This window comes from Ovis aries, chromosome 16 (assembly GCF_016772045.2).
Source record: "Ovis aries strain OAR_USU_Benz2616 breed Rambouillet chromosome 16, ARS-UI_Ramb_v3.0, whole genome shotgun sequence".
Taxonomy (NCBI): Eukaryota; Metazoa; Chordata; class Mammalia; order Artiodactyla; family Bovidae; genus Ovis; species Ovis aries.
Window position 1 is genome coordinate 63,770,089 of NC_056069.1, and position 27,219 is coordinate 63,797,307.

The following is a 27,219-nucleotide window of genomic DNA, read 5'->3' on the forward strand; positions in this document are numbered from 1 at the left end:
TGCAGGCAGACGCTCTACCGTCTGAGCCACCGGGGAAGACAATATATGCAATACTATGTGTGAAGTAGATAGCTAGTCGGAAGCTTCTGCATAGCACAGGGAACTCAGCTTGGTGTTTGGCAATGACCTAAAAGGGTAAGATCAAGGGGTGGGAGGGAGGATGAGGAGGGAGGGGATATATGTTTACCTACAGCTGATTCACTTCGTTTGTTGTATGGCAGAAGCTAACACAACATGGTAAAGGAATTATTCTCCTATAGAAAAGAACTACGTTAGATTTCTTTGCTTGGGTTTGTAGATGGGAGTAGTATGAGCTTTGGAGTGACTGTGGGAAGAACAGGCCAGATAAATATGTTTCATTTGATCTCTGGGATCCCGAGTTCTTTGGTGATCTTTCAGAAAAAATTGCGGTTTTTATTCTTACGGTCAATGACTTTGCTGTTTTACATTAAGAGGGAAGAGAGTATCGTGACCTCTCAGCTAGTGAGTGGATTGGAGGGGAGGCTCAGCCAAGTGCACATCTCATGCCATGCTTTTCCAGAGTTTCACCCAGATCTTTGTCCTCTACCAAAACGCTCAGCTCCGCTGGTGCGTTGGTTTGGGGTCCCCAGGATGAAGGGGCATAGAATGGAAAAGGTTGCGCAGTCTGCCCCTTGGAGTGGGTCCATTGAGGTTTTGCCCATGAAACAAGGCTATGAGCTCACCCCCAGTGGTCTGTCCCTTAGAGTCTCTTTAACTATTGGTGATAGTGTGTGAACTTTAATCCAACTTTTGAATCTGCTGCTAAATGCCTTTCAGTGGGCTTTTAATTTTTTGTTTTTTAAATGAAAAGTGTATGTTCCCAGAAGAACTGGCTTTGGGACCCAGATTTTCCGCCTGGAGGTTGTTGGAGACAGGGCTAAGTGGGAAGAATAAAAATCGTGATTGTAGGCTTGGCAAAAACATTGTTGGAGGCTTGGCAAAAATCATCATTAAGAGGCCCAGACAAAGGGCACAATTAGTGCATGGCTGAGGCTGGGCATTGATGTGTGTGGCCCTCAGGGCCAAGTGCCCTTTGTGGTTCTTTAATTGCACTTTTGAGTGAACAACCAGTCTAATTAAGCCTTGAAAACTAGTCAAAAGCAGGCCAGGGAAGAATGCTTGGTTGAAAGAGTATGGGAACTCTCTTGTTTATCTCAGTTACTCTTCAGGGGAGTGTTACCCTTTCTATTTTCTTTTCTTTTTTCTATTGGAGTATAGTTAATTAACAATGTTTTAGTTTCAGGTGTACAGCAAAGTACAGTTAAACATATACATGTATCTCTTCTTTTTCAAATTCTTCTTTTCTCATTTAGGTCATTACAGAATACTGAGCAGGGTTCCCTGCCCCAGGGCTTCCCTGGGGACTAGGATGGGAAAGAATCTGCCTGCAATGTGGGAGACCTGGTTTCACTCCATGGGTTGGGAAGATCCCTTGGAGAAGGGAATGGAATCTACCCGAGTATTCTTGCCTGGAGAATCCCATGGACGGAGGAGCCTGGTGGCTACAGTCCACAGGGTCGCAAAGAGTTGGATGTCACTGAGCACGAGATTTTAAAAAGCCCCCCGTGAAGCACACCATCAGCATCAGTCAGGTTCATTCCTGTATCTTTCCTCTATGTAGGAAGAAAACAATCTGTAGCCATATTTCTGTCAAAGAGTTAGGCATAAACTTTAAAGAATTGGTTGAAAGCAAAAGGAATTCATATAAAGACATAACTAGAGGTACACATGAAACATAAAATATACATGTTTGAAATGCTTGACTTTTCTGAGCAATCGGGAGGTTGTTAGCTGTTTCCTTTTCCCACTTCAACTTTCATATGATTAATGGGGTTTGTTTAATTAAATGTTCCACGTTTACCTGGAGTGGAGGCCCAGGGAGTGTTCTGAAAATAGTATCAATTGTTTTCTATTGATCTACAATATGCAATATGGTTTGCTTATCTTGAGAGAAAAGGCATTCAGTTTTATATTAATAATCTGTTTCAGATTATTTAACTGTTAGTTCTAAGGTGAAAAATCTATTTAAAACATCCTCTGGACCTCCTGAAAAATTCCCTCTCATGAAATACTCCTTTACTGCATTCCAGAGGAAGAAGCTGGTTTTAAAAAGAGAAGCGCACTTCTGTGGCCACCACAGTAGGTTGAAATGTGCCGAGGGGTAGCTGGGCTATTTTTAGCAAGTTCCAACGTATCCTGTGGTGGCTGATGTCCAATGATCCAAAATTAGGCATGGGATCTTGGCCACCACAATGTCTGGGACTCAGCCGATCAGTATGCTCAACATCTTTGAATTGTCAGCCTAAATCTACCACTAGGATTGATTGCTTTGGTCAAACAATACATCATTCTTTGCAGAAAACAAAAAGATTACCTCTCCTTGCGAGCTAAAAGATCAGAAGTCTTGGAATTACAGGCTAGGCAAGGTAGGTACTGAATAAAATTGGGAACATATTCAGGCTTTTGGAAGATGACCGTCTTGGTGATGAAGACAGTGAAATACCTAACAGGGACATTTTAATTTTATTCTGTTGGTAGGGGCATGAAAAAGAACAGCTGAGATTTTTTTTCCTCTTCTGCTTTGTTTACATAAAAAGAAGGTCAAAAGAGAAGGTTGATGGGGACCCTCAAGGCAGAAAAAGCTTGGTCTTTCATCTGTAGAAAAAAGGGGGGATACAGTTACCTTCTGGAAAAGGTCTCTTCTCACACATGGTGCCCCCAATCATTCTAGAGACAGATGACCAGTTCACTTTGAAAGAATTATACTTACGTTTCCCCATGCCTAGAAAAATGCTTCCTTGTTAAATGCACACTCAGCATACAATTATCCTTTGCTGTGTTCATTGATTACTTTTTTTCCCCAAAGGTTTTTCTGTTTGCTTGTAAAGTAATCCATAGTTGACAGAGGATGGTCTAATTTTTAATAGCTTTATTCTGACAAATCCTTTCTGTTGTCTTAATTTAAAGTGACATGGCAAATGGGAGGTGGATTTGATTCAAAGGAAGGGAAATGCACTTGGTTGGAGCACACTGTCTTATGTGTTGACTATCGATTGCCTGCTAATTGATATAACCGTTCCATAGGATTCCAGAATTTAGAGGACACAGTTGAAACTGTCCACTGCGTCTCTCTGTCTGCAAGCAGGGCCCGTTCTGAGCCCTCATGGACAAATCATGATCTGTTATGTTCTTAAAGAGGCAGGTACCTTGGGGCTTCTCTTGTAACTCGGGCCATTGGTTTTCACTGTGGTCCAACTCCAGAGGAGCACTGGGTGAAGGGTGACATTTGGTCATCCAGGAAATGTTTTCCAGAAACTTCCTCTCTGTCTGACACCAGGCCCTGCTCTGGGAATACAGTGAGTGTAGGACAGAGAGGGTTTCTGTTCTCTTGGTCCTGGTTTTCCAGTTGGATATTCCTCGCCCTTGCAAGGCTGCCATTTTTCTCCGGTGTTGTTTAAGAAAACTTGCAGGATGCTTCAAATGCTATTAAACCTTGAGGATTGCCTAGAACCTGTAGCCGGGACGGGCTGATTGTGGATGGAAGACTTGGGCGTGGGAGCATTTGGAACAGCGTGCTCTGGTCTCCACGCCCTGGCAGAGCTTCCTTCCTTGGGCTAGAGGGACCTGAGGGGTTTGGAAGATGCTCTCCTAACACAAACACCTGATGGTACTCATTCCAGGGCCCTGGGGAGGACCCTCCACCTGGGGTGTGGAGATGCACCCATCAGCGCAGATGTAGCCCAAACATGTGCCTTCTGATGCTCTCTGGGAGCAGAGAGGGCCTGACACCCAGAAATGCCTTTGGGATGACTAAGGGGAAGATGGAACTGTCCACGGTCTTACCTTTAGGACCTTAGAGAGGTCTGCAGGCATCTCTGTGGGATGGCTCAGAGATCCTCCTCATCAGGGCTGGAGGTCAGATGATTAGCTCTGTGTATGATTTGGATAAAGGGGTTTATGTCACTGGCTTCAAACGTGGGACAGATTTCTCGGTGGTTTTCTTAGAGACAGAAATCACATAATCCACCTTCGTTCCAGGGCTGTCATTTCCAGTGTGTACTGCGCTCTGCAGGCGGATAAGAAATGAACCTGACCTTTCCTGAAATAGAAGAGCCTTGGGATGTGGAGAGTGCGGTTGGCAATGGAGCAGAGTTAGATAACTGAGCTGCCTAAGACCCACTCCTGCCCAGCCTTCCCAGGGATGCTCGCACCCTCTGCCTGTCTCTCTCTCTGATTTCCTAGCCCCTTAGCATAGCATCCGGGTTTATGCAAACCCCTTCAAAGAGGGATCCCAGCCTGTTGGTCAAGATCCCTAGCTAGACTGTGGTCGCTGGAGAGCATCATTTCTCTCTTCCACGAGCCTTCTTCCCTGTATCCCAGGAGTTCCCTTTCTCTGAGTCGAGCCATCATTGGTGGTCCTCAGAGGTCAGAATGCCAGTGCCTATTTAAATCATTCAGGTTTTGTGCTAGCCTGCTCCATCCACCAGTTCTCATTGCAGAGGTGTTTGTGACCCAGGAGAATGAACTCACTCACTTCTCTTTCCTTCCTTTTGTCTTTTACAGAACCCTGAAAGAATAGCACCTTGTGTGGGGATAAATGTGGGCCAATATGTCAGAAATAAAAAAAAGAGACTATTATAAAGGAGTCCTTTTCTCCTCCCCCAGCCCCCACCCCGGGATGTTGTTTGAGACTTCAAGAGTTTATCAGTGATGTGTGTTGTTTCCTTTTGGATGGTTCGTTTGGATAAAGGTGTTGATGGTATAATTATCCATCAAATTATATGCAGCTGTGAAAGTCTCCAAACGTTAAAAAAATGTGGCTGTTGGTCTTAATCAGAGAAAGCAATGGCACGCTACTCCACTACTCTTGCCTGGAAAATCCCATGGATGGAGGAGCCTGGAAGGCTGCAGTCCATGGGGTCGCTGAGGGTTGGACACGACTGAGCGACTTCCCTTTCACTTTTCACTTTCATGCATTGGAGAAGGAAATGGCAACCCACTCCAGTGTTCTTGCCTGGAGAATCCCAGGGACGGGGGAGCCTGGTGGGCTGCTGCCTATGGGGTCGCATAGAGTTGGACACGACTGAAGTGACTTAGCAGCAGCAGCAGCTGGTCTAAATGGGAGTATCTGAGCTCTCCTTGGGTCACCTATGATACTGTGTGAACATGACTTTTTATTTACACATGTGGTGGGGACTTCCCTGGTGGTCTAGTGGTTAAGAATTCGCCTGCCAGTTCAGGGGACACAGGTTCAATCCCTGGCCTGGGAAGATCTCACAAGCCACAGGGCAACTACTGAACCTGTGCCCTAGAGCCTGTGCTCTGCAACAGAAGCCACTGCAATGAGAAGCTGCACGCCCCAATCGCCAAAGCCAGAGGGCAGCAATAAAGGCCCAGTGCAGCCAAGAAAAAATCACATAGTCTGTCTTTCATGGTGTAGCCCAACACAGCAAAGAACCACCAACTTGCTTTTGATATAATCTCCAGAAACAGTCTCATTTAAGAGAAGCACAAGCTGGAATCAAAATTGCTGGGAGAAATATCAATAATCTCAGACACGTAGCTGACTCCACCCTTATGGCAGAAAGTGAAGAGGAACTAAAGAGCCTCTTGGTGAAAGTGAAAGAGGCGAGTGAAAAAGATGGCTTAAAACTCAACATGCAAGAAACTAAGATCATGGCATCTGGTTCCATCACTTCATGGCAAATAGATGGGGAAACAATGGCAACAGTGACAGACTTAATTTTCTTGGGCTCCAAAATCACTGCAGACGGTTACTGCAGCCATGAAATTAAAAGACACTTGCTCCTTGGAAGAAAAGCTACAACAAACCTAGACAGTATTTTAAAAAGCAGACACTGGGATGACCCAGAGGGATGGTATGGCGAGGGAGGTGGGAGGAGGGTTTAGGATGGGGAACACGTGTACACCCGTGGCGGATTCATGTTGATGTATGGCAAAACCAATACAATATTGTAAACTAATTAGCCTCCAATTAAAATAAATGAATTTATATTAAAAAACAAAAAGCAGAGACATTACTTTGCCAACAAAGGTCCCTCTAGTCAAATCTATGGCTTTTCTGGTAGTCATGTATGGATGTGAGAGTTGGACTATGAAGAAAGCTGAGTGCTGATGAATTGATGCTTTTGAACTGTGGTGTTGGAGAAGACTCTTCAGAATCCCTTGGAAAGCAAGGGGGTCAAACCAGTCAGTGCTCAAAGAAATCAGTCCTGAATATTCATTGGAAGGACTGATTCTGAAGATGAAACTCCAATACTTTGGCCACCTGATGCGATGAGCTGACCCATTTGAAAAGACCCTGATGCTGGGAAAGATTGAGCATAGGAGGAGAAGGGGACGACAGAGGATGAGATGGTTGGATGGCATCACCGACTCAATGGACATGAGTTTGGGTAAGCTCTGGGAGTTGGTGATGGACAGGGAGGCCTGGTGTGCTGTGGTCCATGAGGTCGCAAAGAATCAGAAATGAGTGAGCGACTGAACTGAACTGAAGAGAGCTAAAGAATACGGGGCTCCAGAACAGCAAGTGGGGCTTCTGAGCAAAAGCCCCCAGCACGTCTCTCTGTCTGCCCCACTAATCTTTTGACTTTGTCTTCTCCTCAGAGGTCACACTGGCCACTGAGCCTTTTGGAAACTATGTGGAGTCTGTTTGAACATAACCCCCTTTTGGGTTTTATGGTGGTTTAGTTTCAGATAACTATTCTGAAGGCCACCCTTCCACAGATCCCAGGGAAAGTATAAAAAACTGAGAGTCTGGGTAGTGAAGTAGCAGAAAGAGAAGTTAGCCACACATCAGGTTGCCCCCAGAAGAACTTTTAAACAATTAAAAAAATTTTTTTTTCGACCTCACTGAGTAGCATGTGGAATCTTAGCTCCCCAACCAGAGATTGAACTTGTACCCCTTGCATTGGAAGTGTGGCGTCTTCACCCCTGGACTGCAAAGGAAGACCCCCCCCCCCCCAGAGAAATTTGATTTCACAATCCCCCTGCCCTGCTTGGTGAAGAACTTTCAAGAGAATGAATGAATAACTGAAAGTCATATTCAGAGTTACTTGCAAAGGTATCCATGGAATTTTATATGGATACGAATACCAAGAGGAGGTTGGGGTTTGAATATGAGTTATCAGTTTAATGTGAAAAAACAGTTCTGACTCCAGGTCAGTAGATACTTTAATCACATTGGCAGAGGCCTATACATCAAAGTCTGAAACGTTTTTGGCATAAAGAACTTGCATGTTTTATTTTGTTCTAATTGAAGTTTATTACTGGTAGCTTTGGTTCAGTAGCTTCACCATGAAATGGAGGCCTCAGTCCTGAAGCCCTTGGGAGGAAACTGTGTTGCTGGTTGGGGAGCAGGCCAAGGAAGTGGGCCCTCTCAGCTGCCTCCTGGGGCCAGCCAAGTGGCTTCTTGACCTCTCAGCGAGGTGTTGACAAGCCTGGCCACCAGAGAGGACACGTGGGGATGTTTACCACAGTGATATGGGTGGAGGAGAGGTGAGGGAAGGCTGGCACCCCGACTCAGGCAGTTTCGCACCCAAGGCCTGGCTACCGTCCCTGGATGGATCCTCAGACTGTGATGCAGCTGACAGCTGGTTGTGCTTTCAGAACTGGAAGGCAGACTGACGGTGAGAGCCAGAACCATCTGCATAGAGCTCTACAACAAGCCTCAGAGCTCCAAATAAGCTGCCCTTCTGCCTCTCCCGGGATTTTCTGGAAGCACCAAGACCTGCAAATATAATTGCCATATCTTACAAATTACCTAATGGCAACAACAGCAAAAATAAACCCATGGAATTCCATCGAAGGCTTCTGCACAGCAAAGGAAACCATCAGTGCAATGAAACAGACACCTGTGGCATGGGAGGAAATATATTTACAAATCATATATCTGATGAGGGGATAGTATCCAAAATATATAAAGAACACATGCAACTCAATAGCAAAAAGCCAAGTAATGCAACTTAAAAAATGGATCTGAATAGAGGTCTTTCTAAGGAAGACATACAGATGGCCCACGTGAAAGATGCTTAAGATCACTAAGCATCAGGGAAATACAAATATAAATAAAAATGAGATAATACCTCATATCCATTAAAATAGCTAGTATCAAAATGACAAGAAATAACAAGTGTTGGTGAGGATGTGGAGAAAAGGGAACTCTTGTGTAGGGGATATATGTAGCCATTATGAGAAACAGTATGGAGAGTACTCAAAAATTTAAAAATAGAACTATCATTTGATCTAGGTATCCCATTTCTGGGTAGTTATCTGTGGGAAAGGAAAGCCCTAATTTGAAAAGATACCTGCACCCCCACATTTATAGCAGCACTGTTTACAGTCGCCAAGAGATGGAAACAAGCTAAATGTTCATTGCTGGATGAATGTGTGAGGAAGATGTGTACAGACACACGCGGATGTGTTTCAGCCGCAGAAAAGGAAATCCTGCCATTCATGACAACATGGATGGCCCTGGAGGACATTATGCTAAGGGAAATAATTCAGATAAAGATAGCTACCAAATGATGCACTTATATGTGGATTCTTAAAACAGACAAACGAACATTACAACACCAAAACTCACAGAGATCAGATTGTTGTTTGCCAGAGGTGGGGTATGAGGATGGACAAAACTGGTGAAAAGTTTCATAAGGTACAAACTACTAGTTTTTTAAAGCAAGAAAAACACTGCCTATCATAAAAGCTTTCCAGACCTCTGGAGCTGGGTCTTCCTGAAATTTCCTAGAGGTGCCTGACTCGCAGGTTACATTGTGTTTCTGCCTGGGAATTTAGGCAAACAATGTAGTGGTCTTATTTCTGGCTCTTGGCTCTCTTACCCTTTTACCTTTCTCAAAAGAAAATTCATTACATTAGGATTGACATATACTTACCAAGTATAAAATAGATAGCTAGTGGGAAACTGCTGTATATACTGCAGGGGGCTCAGCTTGGTGTTCTGCGAAGACCTAGGGGGTGGGATGGGGGGAGGACGGAGGTTCAGGAGGAAGGAGATGTGTGTGTATACACATAACTGACTCACTTGGTTGTACAGCAGAAACTAATACAGCATTGTAAAGCAACTATACCCCAGTAAATTAAAAGACAAAATACATTAAATTGATAAACTCATTCGTTTCCATGACCTATTTAGTGAAAATGAAAGTAAAAGTCACTCAGTTGTGTCCGACTCTTTGTGACCCCATGGACTATACAGTCCATGGAATTCTTTCGTCCAGAACACTGGAGTGGGTAACCTTTCCCCTGGGTGATCGAACCCAGGTCTCCCACATTACAGGCGGATTCTTTAGCAGCTGAGCCACAAGGGAAGCCCAAGAATACTGGCGTGGGTAGCCTATCCCTTCTCCAGCAGACCTCCCTGACCCAGGAATCGAACTGGGGTCTCCTGCATCGCAGGCAGATTCTTTACCAACTGAGCTATCAGGGAAGCCCTATGACCTATCTGCTGTGTAGCAAACAGTCTGACCATTTAGTGGTTGAAGACAATACTTGGTTATTCTCTTTCACAGTCCTTTGGGTGGGCTGGGTGTTTCTCCTGGGTCTCTACTGCAGTTGTGGTCATGCGGCCACTGGGGCTAGTGGCCCAGCCTCATCAGAGACTTCACAGAGCGGGATTCTCCAGATGGCTTCACTTGGACACATGGCCTCCCTCATCTTACAGGAAGGCATGGGTTTCAAGAGGCAGAAAACCCAAGTTTTCAGGGCATTTAGAGGCTGTGCCCAAAATCAAGTATTGAATATTCCCACTGTATTCTAACTCTCAGGGCAAGTCCTAGAGCTTGCCCAGATTCAGGGGGTTGGAGAAATAGCATGCTTACTGATGGGCAAGTGCCGAGGTTTTTGCAGAAGATGGTGTGTATGAGGGAGGGTGTGCCAAGACCATCTGTGGAGAAGTACCATCTGCCACTCCACTCCTCATCATGTTCAGTGTATGAGAGCTGACAAAGTACATGCATAATCATTTGCTTAAGTCAATCATCCCCGAGTTCGTTTCTGTAAAGACAGGATTGGGAAGCCAGCACACAGTCCTTCAGCAAATATGATATGCAGTGTCCAAATTGCAAATTACAAAATGGGTGATCCTTTTCACCAAAATGAATTTTTCTTTTTACTCCATGAGGAAGATCAGTTACAGGATTCCTTCAAGAATCAAGGTCCTCTAAAACTTTTCACCGTCAGTTATGAGATGCAGTGATTATGAGAGTGGGTTTTGGATGAAGATGGCTGGGTTTGTAACTCAGTTCTGCTGCTAAGGAGCCAAGAGAACTTGAGGGATATACTTAACCTCTCCATGCCTCAGTTTCCTCGTCATGTTTGGGTGTGAGATTTAGGCCATAAAGAAGGCTGAGTGCCAAAGAATTGATGCTTTTGAATTGTGGTGCTGGAGAAGAGTCTTTAGAGTCCCTTGAATAGCAGGGAGATTAAACCAGTCCATCCTAAAGAAAATCAACTCTGAATATTCATTGGAGGGACTGATGCTAAAGCTGAATCTCTAATACTTTGGCCACCTGATATGAAGAGCCAACTCATTGGAAAAGACCCTGTTGCTGGGGAAGATTGAAGGCAGGAGGAGAAGGGGGCAGCAGAGGATGAGATGGTTGAATGGCATCACTGACTTGATGGACATGAGTTTGGGCAAGCTCCGGGAGATAGTGAAGGACAGAGAAGCCTGGTGTGCTGCAGTCCATGGGGTTGCAAAGAGTTGGACACAACTGAGCAGCTGAACAACAACAAAATGATGAGTTGTTCTTACCTCCTAGGGACCTTTGAGAACGTTCATGACTGTGGATGCAGGTAACTTGCCTGCTCCATTGTGATCACTTTTAATCTTAGCAGGTATTACTCTTGTGATGATTTGTAGAATAGAAATTCTCTCAACAGGCCATGATGTGGGTTAACACCTTCCTCTACTCAACAGCGTGTCGCACTGTGCACTTGGCTCAGACCCTCTGTTAGGTCAGCTGCAGAGGGAGTGCCCACACAGAGCGGAGGAAGGAAGGAAGGAAGGTGGGAGGAAAATGCGGAAATGGCTAGTACAAAAATAAAAATGGTTGTAGTGGAAATTGTTGCTGTACTCTCCATCAAAGCAGGTATCTCTGGACCTGAAGAAAAAAAAATGAAGGAAAGGTTGGTGATATCTTAGCCTTTTGCTCTGGTATCTTCTGCTGGCTGTTGCAGATCCTGTCTGAGCCTTGTTCAGGCTCTGGAAGGTTCATCTGTGTGGACCGCGTCGTGAAGGCTGGCCAGCTCTCTGCTTCTGCCTGGCCTCCCCTGATGGGAGCCCTTGGGAAGTGGGGGGAAGGGGGCTTGTACCCCAAGAGGTCTCCATGAGCCAGCTGCAACCCAAGGCCTCAGCGCCCATCAGGGACCCTCACATAACCCCTCTGTGGGGCAGGGTCTTGGACTGGGAAATGCTCCCTCCTGCCAGGACAGCAGGCTTGGGGACAGTAGCTGAGCCAGCTGTGACTGGCCCTGACTCTGAACTATGCCTTGCGTTTCCGTCCCCAGCTTCTCAGGTGGGTGTCACTGCTACCCCAGTACCCCAGGTGGTTGTTGTTTAGTCGCTGAGTCATGTCCAACTCTTTTGCGACCCCAGAGCCTATAGCTCACCAGTCTCCTCTGTCCATGGGATTCTCCAGGCAAGAATACTGAAGTGGGTTCCCGTTTCATTCTCCAGGGGATCTTCCTGACCCAGAGATCGAACCTGGGTCTCCTGCATTGCAGGCAGATTCTTTACCACTGGGCTGCCAGCGAAGCCTGTATGTGGGCAGTCATCTGTTATCTGTCATCACATGAAGCTCACGTGAAGTCACGTGAAACACTCGGGGGGAAGCAGATCACGTGACTAGAAATATGACTGTGCGCTGATCAGACTCGGCTCCTGGCCGTTTAGTCATCCCACTTCACCGGCCCCTGATGGGGCTGGAACCAGGGGCCTGGACTGGCAGCCTGAAGCCCAGTGTCCTTCAGCCACTGGTGGCTCTTGAGCAAGAAATCATCGCTGTTAAGGGTTTGCAGCAATTCCCTTAGAAATCGGGAGCGGTTGTGTTATACATCCAGCTCTCAAAGCTGAAAGATTCTTATTTTCCATGCCGAAGTCTTTGCTGGGCACTGGACAGCTGGTTTATATAATGAAAGGCACCCCTGTGTGCTGTGAATTAGTTTTGATAAAATCAGTAGACGGTTTTACCCTGGACAGTCCTCATAAATGGGATCTAAGATACATTTAATTTCAGACATATAAACATGCAATAGCGGTTTACTTTCTGGCTCGTACACGCACATCCTACTTGGCTTTCTGGCTGAATCCTCAACTTCAGTGTCTGTTACTACCAGGGTTTAATGCGCTTTTGGGAAAGAGAAGGCTCTTCTGACTCAGACCGATTTCCCTCTTCCTTTCATCATTTTTATATCTTTGGGGAGCTTTTGGTAGCAAGAACTTTGTAATTCTTTGTGCAGGAGAAATACAGGCTTTAGAGCAGGTCATTGTTGTTCAGTTGCTCAGTTGTGCCTGACTCTTTGCAACCCCATGGACTGCAGCACGCCAGGCTCCTCTATCTTTCTCTGTCTCTCAGAGTTTGTTCCAGTTCATATCCATTGAGTCGATGATGCTGTCTAACCATCTCATCTGCTGCTGCCCTGATGCTGGGAACTATTGAAGGCAAAAGGAGAAGAGGGCAGCATAGTGTGAGAGGAAAACAGGTCATATTTCAACAGGTCATAGTTTGGATGAGATGTGTGGCTATTAGTGAGGAAAAAATTGCTCCTTTTCATTACTTTTTGATTTGATAACTCAAGTTCCCAGTTGTTTAAAATGCCCCATAATTCTTGAAAATATAATTATTGCAAATATTGGAATAATTATTCTTCATGATATAACCCTATAAAGGGCCAAAAGGTAGTTACTCCAAATAATATAATTTTTGCTCTGGATTCAATTATTTCTGAGTTGGCAACTGGACGGAGACGGCAATGGCAACCCACTCCAGTACTCTTGCCGGGAAGGTCCCATGGATGGAGGAGCCTGGTAGGTTGCAGTCTACGGGATCGCTAGGAGTTGGACACGACTTCACTTTCACTTTTCACTTTCATGCATAGGAGAAGGAAATGGCAACCCACTCCAGTATTCTTGCTGGAGAATCCCAGGGACGGGAGAGCCAGGTGGGCTACCGTCTATGGGGTTGCACAGAGTTGGACACGACTGAAGTGACTTAGCAGCAATTATTTTGCATCTATAGGACTTATTTCCCTAATGTAACGTATCATACCTTTGTCCTGCCTCTGTGGATTCCTTCTTACAGAAAACAGATACCGTTTCTCTATCTGGTGTTTAGGGAACGTTGACATCTCTGAAAACCTTACCAAACTCGCCTCATTGTGTTTGCACTTCGCCCCAGGGAGGGCTCAGCCGAGACAGTACCTGGAGGCGGGTGGAGGGGCTTTTGTGGTTGTCCCAGTGGCCGTGGGTGCCCCGGGCGTTTGGGTTCCTAGAGTCAGCACAGCCATTGTCATCTAGTGATGGCGTCCCTTTCCCCTTCCGGGTCAGAATCCGGGCCTTTCTCAAGACCTAGCTCAAGGCTGGGCTCTCAGGGAAGACGTTTAGGTTCATCTTACCTGTTTCTAAACTTCTGTCGTCCTTGCTGTCTCTGCCAGTTTTTTCATCTGTTAGGTTAAGCAAACTTGCCAGAGTTTTCTTCCAAAGGGCCAGTTGGCAAATGCTTTAGGTTTTGGGGACCACGTGATCTCTGTCATGACTGCTTGGTTGCGCTGTTGAAGCATAAAAGCAGCCAGTTTGCAGCAAGCGGAAGAGTGGGCCTGGCTGGGTTTCAGTAAAACTTTATTTATACAAACAGGCTGCATTTCGATAAAACCATACAGACAGGCTGTGGTTCAGATCTGATCCATGGGCTGCAATTTTTGATCCCCGGCTTAAACCACTTTTTTATCAGTTTGAGCCACTGGCTTCCCTGGTGGCTCAGATGGTAAAGAATCTGCCCGTAGTGTGGGAGACTTGAGTTTGATCCCTAGGTTGGGAAGATCCCCTGGAGAAGGAAATGCCAACCCACTCCAGTATTCTTGCCTGAGCTCCCATGGACTGAGGAGCCTGGTGGGCTACAATCCATGGGGTTGAAAAGAGTTGGATACGACTTAACGACTAACACTTAAGCCATATGAAATAGCAATTTTTGTAGTTCAGAAAAGGTCAACTATTGGCAATTTCATAGGAGTCCAGCTAATATATTGTATACTTTGTTGTGAATCTCATTATCATTTGAATGTCTCATTTCTACTCCAAATACATCTGATTCTTTCTCAGTCTCCTGGGTATTTTTTTTTTTTTTTTTTTTTAGTCTCTGTGGCATCCAAGTCAAAGCCTGAACTATTTTGGTCATGCAACAAGTACATATTTAGTTCATGACTGATATGCAGAAGCCTAAATTCAAAATGCCTTCACTGGAAGAAAATTGATAACTTATTAGATGTTCTTTTGGTTACCCTCAAATTTTTTATGTTTATCATTGCTTTAGTAGTGGTAGAAATTTGTTAAGCCTTTATGCTATGACCAAAGGGATTTTCATGATTGTTGTTACTATCTCTTTATTTTCTAGTGTGACCACACCATGCCTGATGGCTTACCACATGAGAAATCCATTCTCTCACAGATTTGGGGCTGGAAGTCTGAGATCAGATATCAGCAGGCTTGGTTCCTTCTGAGGCGTCAATGGATAATCTGGCTCGCGCATCCTTCCTAGCTTCCTGGCTGTGGTTGCTTGCAGTCCTTGCTGTGTCGCAGCTGGTAGACCCATTTCCCTAAGCCCTTCCTCAGTCATCACGTGGCATTCGCCCTGTGTGTATTCCTTTGTCTTTTCTTATGAGGACACCAGTTGTTGAATTAGGGCCCACCCTCATCCAGAAAGATCTCATTTTTTAAAATAATTAAATTTTTTTATTGGAGTATAGTTGCTTTACAATGTTGTATTAGTTTTTGCTGTCCAGCAAAGTGAATTGTCTGTATGTTTATATATATCCTATTTCTTTTTAAAATTTTCCTTCTATGTAGGTTGCTGAAGAGCACTGAATAGACTTCCTTGTGCTAGACAGTCAGTTCTCATTATTTATCTATTTTATGTGTTTGTGCGTGCTAAGTTGCTTCAGTTCAGTTCAGTTCAGTTCAGTCACTCAGTTGTGTCTCTTTGCGACCTCATGAATTGCAGCACGCCAGGCCTTCCTGTCCATCACCAACTCCCAGAGTTCACCCAAACTCATGTCCATTGAGTTGGTGATGCCATCCAGCAATCTCATCCTCTATTGTCACCTTCTCCTGCCCCCAATCCCTCTCAGCATCAGGGTCTTTTCTAATGAATCAACTCTTCGCATCAGGTGGCCAAAGTATTGGAGTTTCAGCTTCAGCATCAGTCCTTCCAATGAACACCCAGGACTGATCTCCTTCAGGATGGACTGGTTGGATCTCCTTGCAGTCCACGGGACTCTCAAGAGTGACAATACACACCCTGGTCATATTCCTTTCCCAATTTTGAGCTGTTCAGTTTTTCAAACCAGTCAGTAAGGTTCTAACTGTTGCTTCTTGACCTGAATACAGGTTTCTCAGGAGGCAGATATGGTGGTGTGGTATTCCCATCTCTTCGAGTGCCTTCCAGTTTGTTGTGATCCACACAATCAAAGGCTTTTGTCTCGTCAATGAAGCAGAAGTAGTTTTTTTTTTTTTTTTGGAATTCCCTTGCTTTCTCTATGATCCTCAAAATGTTGGAAGAATGGATTTTCTTTAGATTAGCTTCTAATAGATTTTAAATACTCTTTTATTAGCTGTATAAATCAAATCACCTTGTCATTTACTAATTGCTTTATTTTGTAAAACTGCTTTTATCTTTATTTTGCTTAAACTCAAAATATGCATGTACATAGTAGTTTGAAAAAGAAAAATATTACTTTCAATCCATTGTTTAAATAGTGTTAAAAGCAGCTGCATGGTCCTGACTACATAAAAGACTGTGAATTTAATTTCAGTGGAAAGCCAATTTGATCAACAACTGTGATGAGGTTTCACAACTAAAACGTACAAGAGAGACTAAATTATGTTCAGGCTGGCTGTTGGAGACCAAATTTAAGATATTTCACTGTCTCCTAAATATTAATTTCATAGTTATGATAATCCTCAGAGGCTTAGCTTTTCAGGTTAAAATTGCTCATTTTGGAAGCCCAGAAACAAACCATTCAGGAGAGTGAAGCATCACCCCTTTATTCTGCCTTGGCCCCTGTCCTTTCCTCATTTTCTCTCATACACATCACCTGGCTGCTGCTTAGGCACGAGATCCTTTAGTCCGTTAGCTTGATCTTGCTGTACTCCCTCGAAGTTGTCAGCATCCTTGATTGACTGATCAGCAGATGCAGGCGCTGTGTCTGGCTGTGAAGGTGACAGAGGGGGATGAGATGAGGTCTCTGAGAAGGTGTAATCCAGGCAGATGGGGGCCTCTTATGCATAGGAGCTGCCTTGAGCCCATGCTCTGGACCCTAGAGAAGGCGCAGGAGGGACTTGGGGACAGGTCTGGCAACAGCACTGCTTGAACTTTACCTCTGACCTGTGTGAATATCAAGCAGACATTCCTACTGGTGACCTCCTCCTTCAGAGAGGCCAGACCCCCTCCATGGAGTCGTGACGACCATGGAAACATCAGAGGCACCCTGTGGATACATCAGGGAGGCACTGACATCCATTGTTGGTGCAAAGGACCTCGGAGCCCAGTGAAGGCAAGAAAGTGCTTGAGTTGAAGAGTGTTCTCGAAGGACCTCAAGGACTCTTAAGAGGAAAAGAGGTTTTCCTTGTCATTTGTGCCCCAGAGGAAAGAAGTAGGGCCAATGGAGGAAAAATAAGTTAATAATTTAGAATCATAAAGGAACATTTGGCATTGACTGGCTTGGAGGGCTCAAACAGATTTGATAAACCACTCAGCAAGAACATACAGAGAGGTGTTAAGTCCTGAGCAATCTGCTCCAAAGTTGTTACAGATCTATCATTTTTGTTTCAGTTCATATTCCAGAATCATGATTTCTAGACAGAGAGCCTTTGTTTATTTGTTAACAAAATAAACTTTTAAATAAAATTTTAGGATCATTTTAGATGTACAGAGTAGTGACAAGATAATAAAGAGTTTCCCTGAACTGTCTTATATTACAATGCTGCATTGGTTACCAGGAAAAAACAGCTCTGATGCGTTATTGGATTATTATTACCTAAAGCCCGTACTCTACTCGGACATCCTCAATTTTCCCCTAAATTGCTTTCTCTTGGGGTCGTGTTCCAGAATCCCATCCAGGATCCTGCATTTTCTAGTTATTTGTCATGTCTTCTTAGATTCTTTGTGGCTGTGACAGTTTCCCAGGCTTGCTTGTGTCTGTGATGACCTTGACAGCTTTGAGCAGTACTGGTCAGGTAGTTTGTAGACTGTCTCTCAGTTTGGGTTTGTCTGATTTCTTTTCTTTTTTTTTTTTTTTTTTTCTGGGCTACACTGCAGTTTCGGTTTTGAGGGGAGGACCACAGTGGTGACATGTCATCCTTGGGGGTTTCAAGGGTCCGGCTGTCAGCAGGATTTGTCACTTGTGATGTTGACCTTGAGGACCTCGCTGAGATGGTGTAAAAAGTGGGGTAATATATAAATCCAGATGATCTGGAGGGGCCCAGGGCCCTGAGTGAGCTCTGTCCTCTGGTCCACTTCCTGCCCTCATGTCCTGGACCCTTGTGTCTGTCCTTCCCTTTCTGCTCGTCCTGTCTTCTCGTGTCAGAGGCCATCTCAGCATCCCTTCTCAGCCACCTGCTCCTGTCTCTGCCACCTGCCCCCCACCACGCTCCTGTTACCCTTTGTCCTGCTCTATTTCCTCCTCGAGGCTCATCACCACCAGCATCCAGTGTGGGCTGTATGTCTGCCTGGTGGATGTCTCCTTGCCTGGAGGGCAGGCCCTGGAGGGTGGAGGGTGTGCTTCCTTCACTGTACACTCCGCCCCTGTGACAGCGTCTGGCACATAGTAGGTGCTCAAAAAATATGGAAAGAGTAAACAAGCAAACGAATGAATGATTTGTCAAAAGAATGGTCATAGCCTTTAGCTCACAGTCTTCTACACCTAAGGTTACAGTTTGGGGTGAATAAAGCCTGAAACGTGGCCATGGGGATGGCCCTTCTCAGCTACCACTGGCAGGGATCACTTGGCTTTGTGCTGCCTGCTTTTCTCACAAATGTGAGTTCTGAGCAGTGTGGGCTTCAGGGATACTTTCTCCAGTGCTTTTCTCCATGTAGGTCTGAACTTTGGCTCCTGCGTGTGTTGTGGCAATATTTGCAGAAGCACACAGTCTGGGAGTATTGAAATGGGTTTCAATCAAGGAGATGCATCAGAATCGATCAGGAATATACGCTAATGCGGAAGGAAGAGGGTAATATAATTGATATGGTCGATCCTGGAGTAAACGACGCGTTAGCATGTAATGATCACGTGATAGGAGGCACTGACGTGCAATCCTATTTACACGTGTGTGTGCTCAGTCACGCCCTTCTCTTTGAGACCCCATGCACTGCAGCCCGCCAGGCTCCTCTGTCCATGGGATTCTCCAGGCAAGGATACTGGAGTGGGCTGCCATTTCCTACTCCAGGGGATCTTCCTGACCCAGGGATTGGTCTCCTGCATTGGCAGGCAGATTCTTTACCACTGTGCCACCTGGGAAGCCCACAGCCCCGTTTACAAGCCAGAAGAACCAGCATGCTGGTCTCATCATGGTATTAGCTGTCTTAGGGCTCTGCTGGTTTCAGCACGTATCTGTGTGGATTTTACGATAGTTTTCTGGTTTTGGCTTCAGTACATGCATGGTGATTGGAAACCTATCTAAGGCGTTTTCCCTCCCACTAAGGCATGGAGCGCTCAGTGACCAGCCTCTCAAAGGCTTCTTTCAGTGTTAATTATGTGGTTAGAGAAAATAAATGAGCAAATTAGAGAATTAGCACCAAATTAAAAGGATGCTGGAATGGCCACAGCAGCTAGGTCAGGTTGTTTTCCCGTTTTTTTGGTGGTGGAAAGCTTTTTCTCACTTTGTGAGTTGAACCCTGAGTTGAACAATGGAAAGTTCAGGGTATTGTTCTATTTTAATGCCACGTAAAAAGCAGCTTTAAATTAAAGTTTTTTTGGCACAATCCATCAAAAGCATTCTAGGCACATAGTAGAATCAAATATTTAATTTTCAAATGTTTTAGAGCTCTTTTTAGATTTCAGTTGAAAATGGGGCACATCACAGCCAAGCAGGCTTTGCAAACCATGTTAGTGTTTATTTGCTCACTCTGCCTGTAGGTAATAACACAGTGGTGATTAGCAAAGGCGTGTTTTGCTGAGAAAGGAGGAAAATCAAACACAAACACAAAAGGAGGCACAAATTCACATAAATATCCTCAGGAGGATGGAACTCAATATCATGTTTATGTCTTTATAATATGCCACAGTTCATTCATTGAGCCCAGACAGTGGGAATTCAGAGAGCAGGTGCCCAAAGTCCGCCTTCATTTATCCAGCCCCCAAAATAGTTTCTGCTCTGATGTGGAATGAAAACAGTAAGTGAAGGAGAAGCATGTCATTCTGGTCCATAAATGCATCCTTGAGACCCTTGTTTACAATTTTTAAAATCTCCTTTTGGTTGAGATTCATTCTTTTCTCATTTTCTTAGTGGAGTGGCCATTTTCTCCTGGTGAGGATCCGACAGGCATCAGGGAGTTCCCATGTTGATCTGAAAAGGAAGAAGGTAATATCTGATCTGAAAGTGAGGAACAAAGAGCATCAAACAGATAAATGGGAGGATCTATAGAAATCCACAGGGGACCCGCTTATGGTGGTGGAGTTGGATGGATGGGTATCTCCAGGCAGTAGGTAAATTGACGTTAAAATTGAAATGTTCCTTCTTCATTCTTGCTGTGTAAATAATGTGTCAGTTTAGACTGATCCTCCCATAGGACGTCTATAGAGGACCAACTTAGTAAACATATAATGGGCCAGATCCTTGTGATCATTTATCTTCCTCAGGTGTAAATTAGACACATTAGAAGTTACCGTAATTTCTTAATTTCTGCAAGCAATAAATGCTGGAGAGGATGTGGAGAAAAGGGAACCCTCCTACACTGTTGGTGGGAATGCAAACTAGTACAGCCACTATGGAGAACAGTGTGGAGATTCCTTAAAAAATTGCAAATAGAACTACCTTATGACCCAGCAATCCCACTGCTGGGCATACACACCAAGGAAACCAGAATGGAAAGAGACACATGTACCCCAATGTTCATCGCAGCACTGTTTGTAATAGCCAGGACATGGAAACAACCTAGATGTCCATCAGCAGATGAATGGATAAGAAAGCTGTGGTACATATACACAATGGAGTATTACTCAGCCGTTAAAAAGAATTCATTTGAATCAGTTCTGATGAGATGGATGAAACTGGAGCCGATTATACAGAGTGAAGTAAGCCAGAAAGAAAAACACCAATACAGTATACTAACACATATATATGGAATTTAGGAAGATGGCAATGACGACCCTGTATGCAAGATAGGAAAAAAGACACAGATGTGTATAACGGACTTTTGGACTCAGAGGGAGAGGGAGAGGGTGGGATGATTTGGGAGAATGGCATTCTAACATGTATACTATCATGTGAATTGAATCGCCAGTCTATGTCTGACGCAGGATGCAGCATGCTTGGGGCTGGTGCATGGGGATGACCCACAGAGATGTTATGGGGAGGGAGGTGGGAGGGGGGTTCATGTTTGGGAACGCATGTAAGAATTAAAGATTTTAAAATTTAAAAAATAAAAAACTAATAAAAAATAAATAAAAAAAATAAAAACTCACTCTGTTAATGACAAAAAAAAAAATAAAATTGGTCAGATGTCATGCTATTTATGTTTACCAGTTAATTCACCTTCAAAACAATATACCTTTCACCTAACGAATGAGTGAGCTGAATCAGGTAAGGGCCCATTTTAATCTTTAGAATCCATGGAAACCTAGATTTAAACTGAGTCACAGTGGCTCAGAAAGTAAAGAATCTATCTACCTGTAATGCAGGAGACCCAGGTTCGTTCCCTGGGTTGGGAAGATCCCCTGGAGGAGGGCATGGCAACTCACTCTAGCATTCTTATTGGGAAATTCCATGGACAGAGAAGCCTGGCAGGCTACAGGCCATAGGGTCACACAGAGTCAAACACAACTGGAGCGACTTAGCCCTGCATGCGTGCACACCTAAATAACCCAAGTGTAAAAATATGTAATTTAACAATTCCACAGCAAATCAAACAACCTGTGAAAGTGCTTAAGTAAAACATTTGTGTGACTGTCTTCTATATGTTGGGCTATCTGGGGAAAATATCCATGGATTTGCCCGCAGTTAATTTTTTGTGAAAGAAATAGAGTTGCTCTGCTGTTTGTAAATTGCAAGTCATTTTTGAAGTTTTTGTCTGGTTGCCATAGTTACTGCTGGTGTTTCTCTTTCATGGGATGATGCAAATCATTGCTTGGCTTGACCTTTCTCACCTGTTGTTACCATAAACCCTGACCAGAAAGGGGAAAACTCCTTTGTGTCAGTTTGCTTGCTTTTTGTATGTTCTGAGCCTACAAATGTGAGTTGCCATGCTAACAGGCAATCAGTTGGGAGGGAGTCAGTGAGTCAACTCCTTGGTAAGCTGCAGTCCCTCGATCTATTGGTGATAATATTTTCTTCATAATAAGCTGGGAGATAACCTTTGTAAACTTCAATGATGCACAAAAGCTGACTGTTTCACTGAATAACTATATTAAAACTCATCCTGTTAGCCAAGGAATTCCAAGTCGTTGCTAGGCTAGCTTCATTAACTAGAGAAGTTGATTACAGACAAAAGTTTAAAACAGTAAACTGCAAGTGACATGTTTTGGTCTAGATTGCACTCCTGGTATTTATTCCACTTCTTCACCTTCTCAAAGGTACATGCAGAACGTCTGGGGATTATGTAAAAATGCAGACCCTGGTCCAGGGTTCCAGGATGGGCCTGGGATGATGTGTTTCTCACAAGCTCCAGGATGATACTGATGCCACCGGTATTGAGCCCTCAGTCTCAGGAGCCATAATTATGCTACGTCAGTCTCCAGAGCCCTGAAAAGCCTCCCAGCAAATTCTTTTTCTTTCACCATAGACATTTAGTGAACAGACCAGGCAAAATTGTCACTGAATCTCTCACTGTTCTTTATTTAAGGAAAAAATGTGATTATCCATAGGTATCACACAATTTGTTTTTCCACTGGTGTTTGGTTATTTGAAATGTGACAACACTGATAGACTCTTCTCCCCATCCATCTTGGAGGTTTTTCTTTATTGTACTTGATTTCTTTTTTATTGTGCTATGACCCCAACGCCCAAAGTCGTGGATATTCCTGTTTTAATGTCATTGAGAAGTAAATAATCAGGAACTGGCATGACTGACCTTTTTCTCTATCTCCTTATAAAGAAGCTGACGTGGGAATAATAGCAGGCTTTGCTAAGACTGCGGGCTTCTTCTCAGGTCAGTGGTGCTCATGGTGTTCCCGTGGGGATATCGTGCAGATTTCAGAGTCTAGTGGGGGGTGTGTTCTTTCAGCAAAGGTGTCTGTGGATCCAAGCCCCATGGTGCCTTGCAGGGTGTCCCCTGTAATCCGTGAGGTACCATTCCAGCGTGGCCCCAGACTGCCTGGTCGCTGCTTCTCCCGCTGAGTGGCCAGGGCGGCCAGACCTGCTCCTCAATAGCTGGAGTGTCAAGGGTTTCCCTGCCATGGGCTCCAGGATGCTTTGATGAGGCAGCATCTTCGGAACCAGTCAGTACATGGAAGATGGTACACTACATCCTGCCTTTTCCCACTGGGTTCTTTTTTGGGGGAGGACTCTCTGGTTCACACAAAAGTGGAGGCAGTTTTCTGAATTTTTGAAATGTGCACCATGTGGCCTATAAGCTGTGTGACTGAGTGCCGGGGAGGATTGCTCAGAGCCTTTAGACACTGTGGGCATGGAGGGATCTGTTTCTCTAAAGATTCTAAGCGGGTCCTCCCTCTCTCAAGCGATGGTGCTCCTGAATCCTTACCCATGGAGGCCATTCGGGTCTCCTGCCGTTAACAAGATAACTCCTGCTCTTCATAAGTGACCCGTTAGGCATGCAGTGTGTGTATGAGTGCATGTGAGCATGTGTGTATCTCTGTGTATGGTATGCATTTGTACATATATGTGAATTTGCATGCACATGTGAGTGTATGTGTGCGTTTATGCTGCATGAGTGTGTATCTGTGTATCTCTGTTTACAGATATGAGCATATGTATGTATATCTTTGTGTGTGCATGCCTGTTTATGTGGTATGTACAGTTATTTATGCATGCCTGTGGTATATGTTTTTGTGTGGTGTGTGCATCTGTGTGTATATGGTGTATTTATGAGTATATGTGTGTACATATGTGTGGTATCTCTGTGTGTCTGTGTGTGTGTTTATGTGTGTGTCTGGGTGGTGCAGTGTGTATGTGTGCAGGTGTGTGAGTGGGGTGCATGTATGTCCGTGTGTGTATGTGTGATATGTATGTTGTGTGTAGTGTGTATATGTGTATGTGCTGTGTGTGTGTGTCTGTGTGTGAACTTGTGCCTCCTCACAGGCAGGGCTGGAGTAGAGTCCAGCAGGGCCTCCTCTGCAGTGCCTTGCATGATACTTTATACCCAGTAGGTGTACAGAAGATTTCTTTGGCTACATTGAATTGAATGCATAAGTACTGTCTGATGCAATAAAAAGTGATTGTTTTCAGACTGAATTCACAAATCTCCAACAACTCTGGTTAAGAAAGGAGCAAGTGAATTAATAAGAGAGCAGTTTCCTGTCACTGGTTTGTCTATGAGACACCACTCTGCATCTGATGGAGTGATGTCTGAATATTTAGTTATTTATTTTGGATCTCAACTATCCCATGATCATATTCAGATGATTATATTTTTCTCTTATATCCCATGATGGTAATGTTTTTGGGCAGTGGATTTATCAATTACCTAACAGCACAAGCTAATGGTAAATTAATACACCTTTATTTTTTTAACATGAGGCATAGAAATTACTGAATAGGGTCATTTTCCAAATGGGTTTTCACTGCTATTATAAGCATATGATTTGAATATGGGACCAAAACATGTTGAGGAATCTGATTTGAACTTTCCACATCTGCCAGAATGAAGGAATCATAAATCCTATCCTGTATCTTTCTCCAAGAGTTTCATAATGTACAGGGTTTAAGTTGGAGTAGAAATGAAACTAATCAAGATTCCAAAAAGCTGATTGTTCTGAAGGAACCTTAAGAAGGCATGTATTCATTGGGGAAGATGATTAGGAAATAATTTGAAGGGATGATACTGAGAGGTGAATATATAGTGCTGTGGTAGGCAGGATGGGACCCCAAAGATGTCCCCCTGCTGATCCCTGGGCCTTCGGAATGTTACCTGACCTGGCAAAAGGAACGTGCCTGTGCGCCAGTCATGTCTGATTCTTTGTGACCCCGTGGGCTGTAGCCCATCAGACTGCTCTGTCCATGGGATTCTCCAGGCAGTTATACTGGAGTGGGTTGCTGTTTCCTCCTCCAGGTGATCTTCCTGATCCAGGGATTGAACCTGAGTCTCCTGCATCTCCTGCATTAGTAGGTGGATTCTTTACCACTGCACCTCCTGGAAATCTCAAAAGGAAGGTGAGAGGTGATTAAGTTAAGGGTCTTGAGATGAGTGGTTATCCTGAGTGTTCATTTGTGAGTTCAGAATGTAACCCCCAGAGTTCCAAAGAATAGCAAGGAGAGAGAAGAAAGCCTTCCTTAGTGATCAATGCAAAGAAATAGAGGAAAACAATAGAATGGGAAAGACTAGAGATGTCTTCAAGAGAATTAGAGATACCAAGGGAACAGTTCATGCAAAGATGGGCTCAGGACAGAAATGGTATGGACCTAACAGAAACATGCTAAGAAGAGGTGGCAAGAATACACAGAAGAACTGTACAAAAAAGAGCTTTACAACCCAGATAATCATGATGGTGTGATCACTCACCTAGAGCCAGACATCCTGGAATGTGAAGTCAAGTGGGCCTTAGAAAGCATCGCTATGAACAAAGCTAGTGGAGGTGATGGAATTCCAGTTGAGTTATTTCAAATTCTAAAAGATGATGCTAAAAAAAAAATTAAAAAAAAATAAAAAAATTAAAAGATGATGCTGTGAAAGTGCTGCACTCAATATGCCAGCAAATTTGGAAAACTCAGCAATGGCCACAGGACTGGAAAAGGTCAGTTTTCATTCCAATCCCAAAGAAAGGCAATGCCAAAGAATGCTCAAACTACTGCACAAATGCACTCATCTCACATGCTAATACTCAAAATTCTCCAAGCCAGGCTTCAGCAATATGTGAACTGTAAAATTTCAGGTGTTCAAGCTGGTTTTAGAAAAGTAGATGACCCAGAGATCAAATTGCCAACATCCTCTGGATCATGGAAAAAGCTAGAGAGTTCCAGAAAAACATCAATTTCTGCTTTATTGACTATGCCAAAGCCTTTGACTGTGTGGATCACAATAAACTGTGGAAAATTTTGAAAGAGATGGGAATACCAGGCCACCTGACCTGCCTCTTGAGAAACCTGTATGCAGGTGAGGAAGCAACAGTTAGAACTGGACATGGAACAACAGACTGGTTCCAAATAGAAAAAGGAGTATGTCAAGGCTGTATATTGTCACTCTGCTTATTTAACTTATATGCAGAGTACATTATGAGAAATGCTGGGCTGGATGAAGCACAAGCTGGAATCAAGATTGCCGGGAGAAATATCAATAACCTCAGATATGCAGATGACACCACCCTTATGGCAGAAAGTGAAGAGGAACTAAAAAGCCTCTTGATGAAAGTGAAAAGGGAGAGTGAAAAAGTTGGCCTAAAGCTCAACATTCAGAAAATAAAGATCATGGCATCCAGTCCCATCACTTCATGGCAAATAGATGGGGAAACAGTGGACACAGTGTCAGACTTTATTTTGGGGGGCTCCAAAATCACTGCAGATGGTGACTGCAGCCATGAAATTAAAAGACACTTGCTCCTTGGAAGGAAAGTTATGACCAACCTGGACAGCATATTCAAAAGCAGAGACATTACTTTGCCAACAAAGGTCCATCTAGTCAAGGCTATGGTTTTCCAGTAGTCATGTATGGATGTGAGCGTTGGACTGTGAAGAAGGCTGAGCGCCGAAGAATTGATGCTTTTGAACTGTGGTGTTGGAGAAAACTGTTGAGAGTCCCTTGGACTGCAAGGAGATCCAAGCAGTCCATTCTAAAGGAGATCAGTCCTGGGTGTTCTTTGGAAGTACTGATTCTAAAGCTGAAACTCCAATACTTTGGCCACCTCATGTGAAGAGTTGAGTCATTGGGAAAGACTCTGATGCTGGGAGGGATTGGGAGCAGGAGGAGAAGGGGATGACAGAGGATGAGATGGTTGGATGGCATCACTGACACAATGGACATGAGTTTGGGTGAACTCTGGGAATTGGTGATGGACAGGGAGGCCAGGTGTGCTGCAGTTCATGGGGCTCAAAGAGTCGGACATGACTGAGCGACTGAACTGAACTGAACTGAATGTAACCCCAGGAGTCTTCATAAAGGGGAAGTGGATGGATGTTTGCTACATGGAGAGAGGAGAGGAGGATGTGAAGTTGGAACAGAGAGAGATTTGAAGATGCTTTGCTATTGCTTTAAAGATGGCAGGGATGACCAGAGCCAAGCTAGAGTGCAGCTCTAGAAGCTGGAGAAGACAAGGAAGAACTGCTGTCTAGAGCCTTGATCGTGGCCCTGCCGAGGTCTTGGTTTCACCCCAGGGAAACCCATTTCAGATTTCCAACCACCAGAAATGCTAGGGAATAAATTCGCATTGTTTTAAGCCACCAAGTTTATCGTGATTTTTTCCGTAGGAAACTATTATGTCACTTCGCTATCTAATTAGGAAGCATTTCTGGCTGAGACGGTAAAGTATCTACCTACAACGCGGGAGTCCCAGATTCAATCCCTGCATCACGAAGATCCTCTGAAGAAGGAAATGGCAACCCACTCCAGTACTCTTGCCTGG

The 27,219-nt window shown here is 44.3% G+C and overlaps 1 protein-coding gene and 1 non-coding gene across 5 annotated transcripts in view; one reads left to right on the forward strand and one right to left on the reverse strand.

Moving 5' to 3' along the window:
- Nucleotides 1-27,219, forward strand: part of SEMA5A (semaphorin 5A) — a 557,148-nt gene that overhangs the window by 13,673 nt on the left and 516,256 nt on the right. The window lies entirely within an intron of this gene.
- On the reverse strand, nt 9,415-9,487 carry TRNAR-GCG (transfer RNA arginine (anticodon GCG)). The gene has a single exon. It is a non-coding gene; the product is annotated as a tRNA-Arg (tRNA).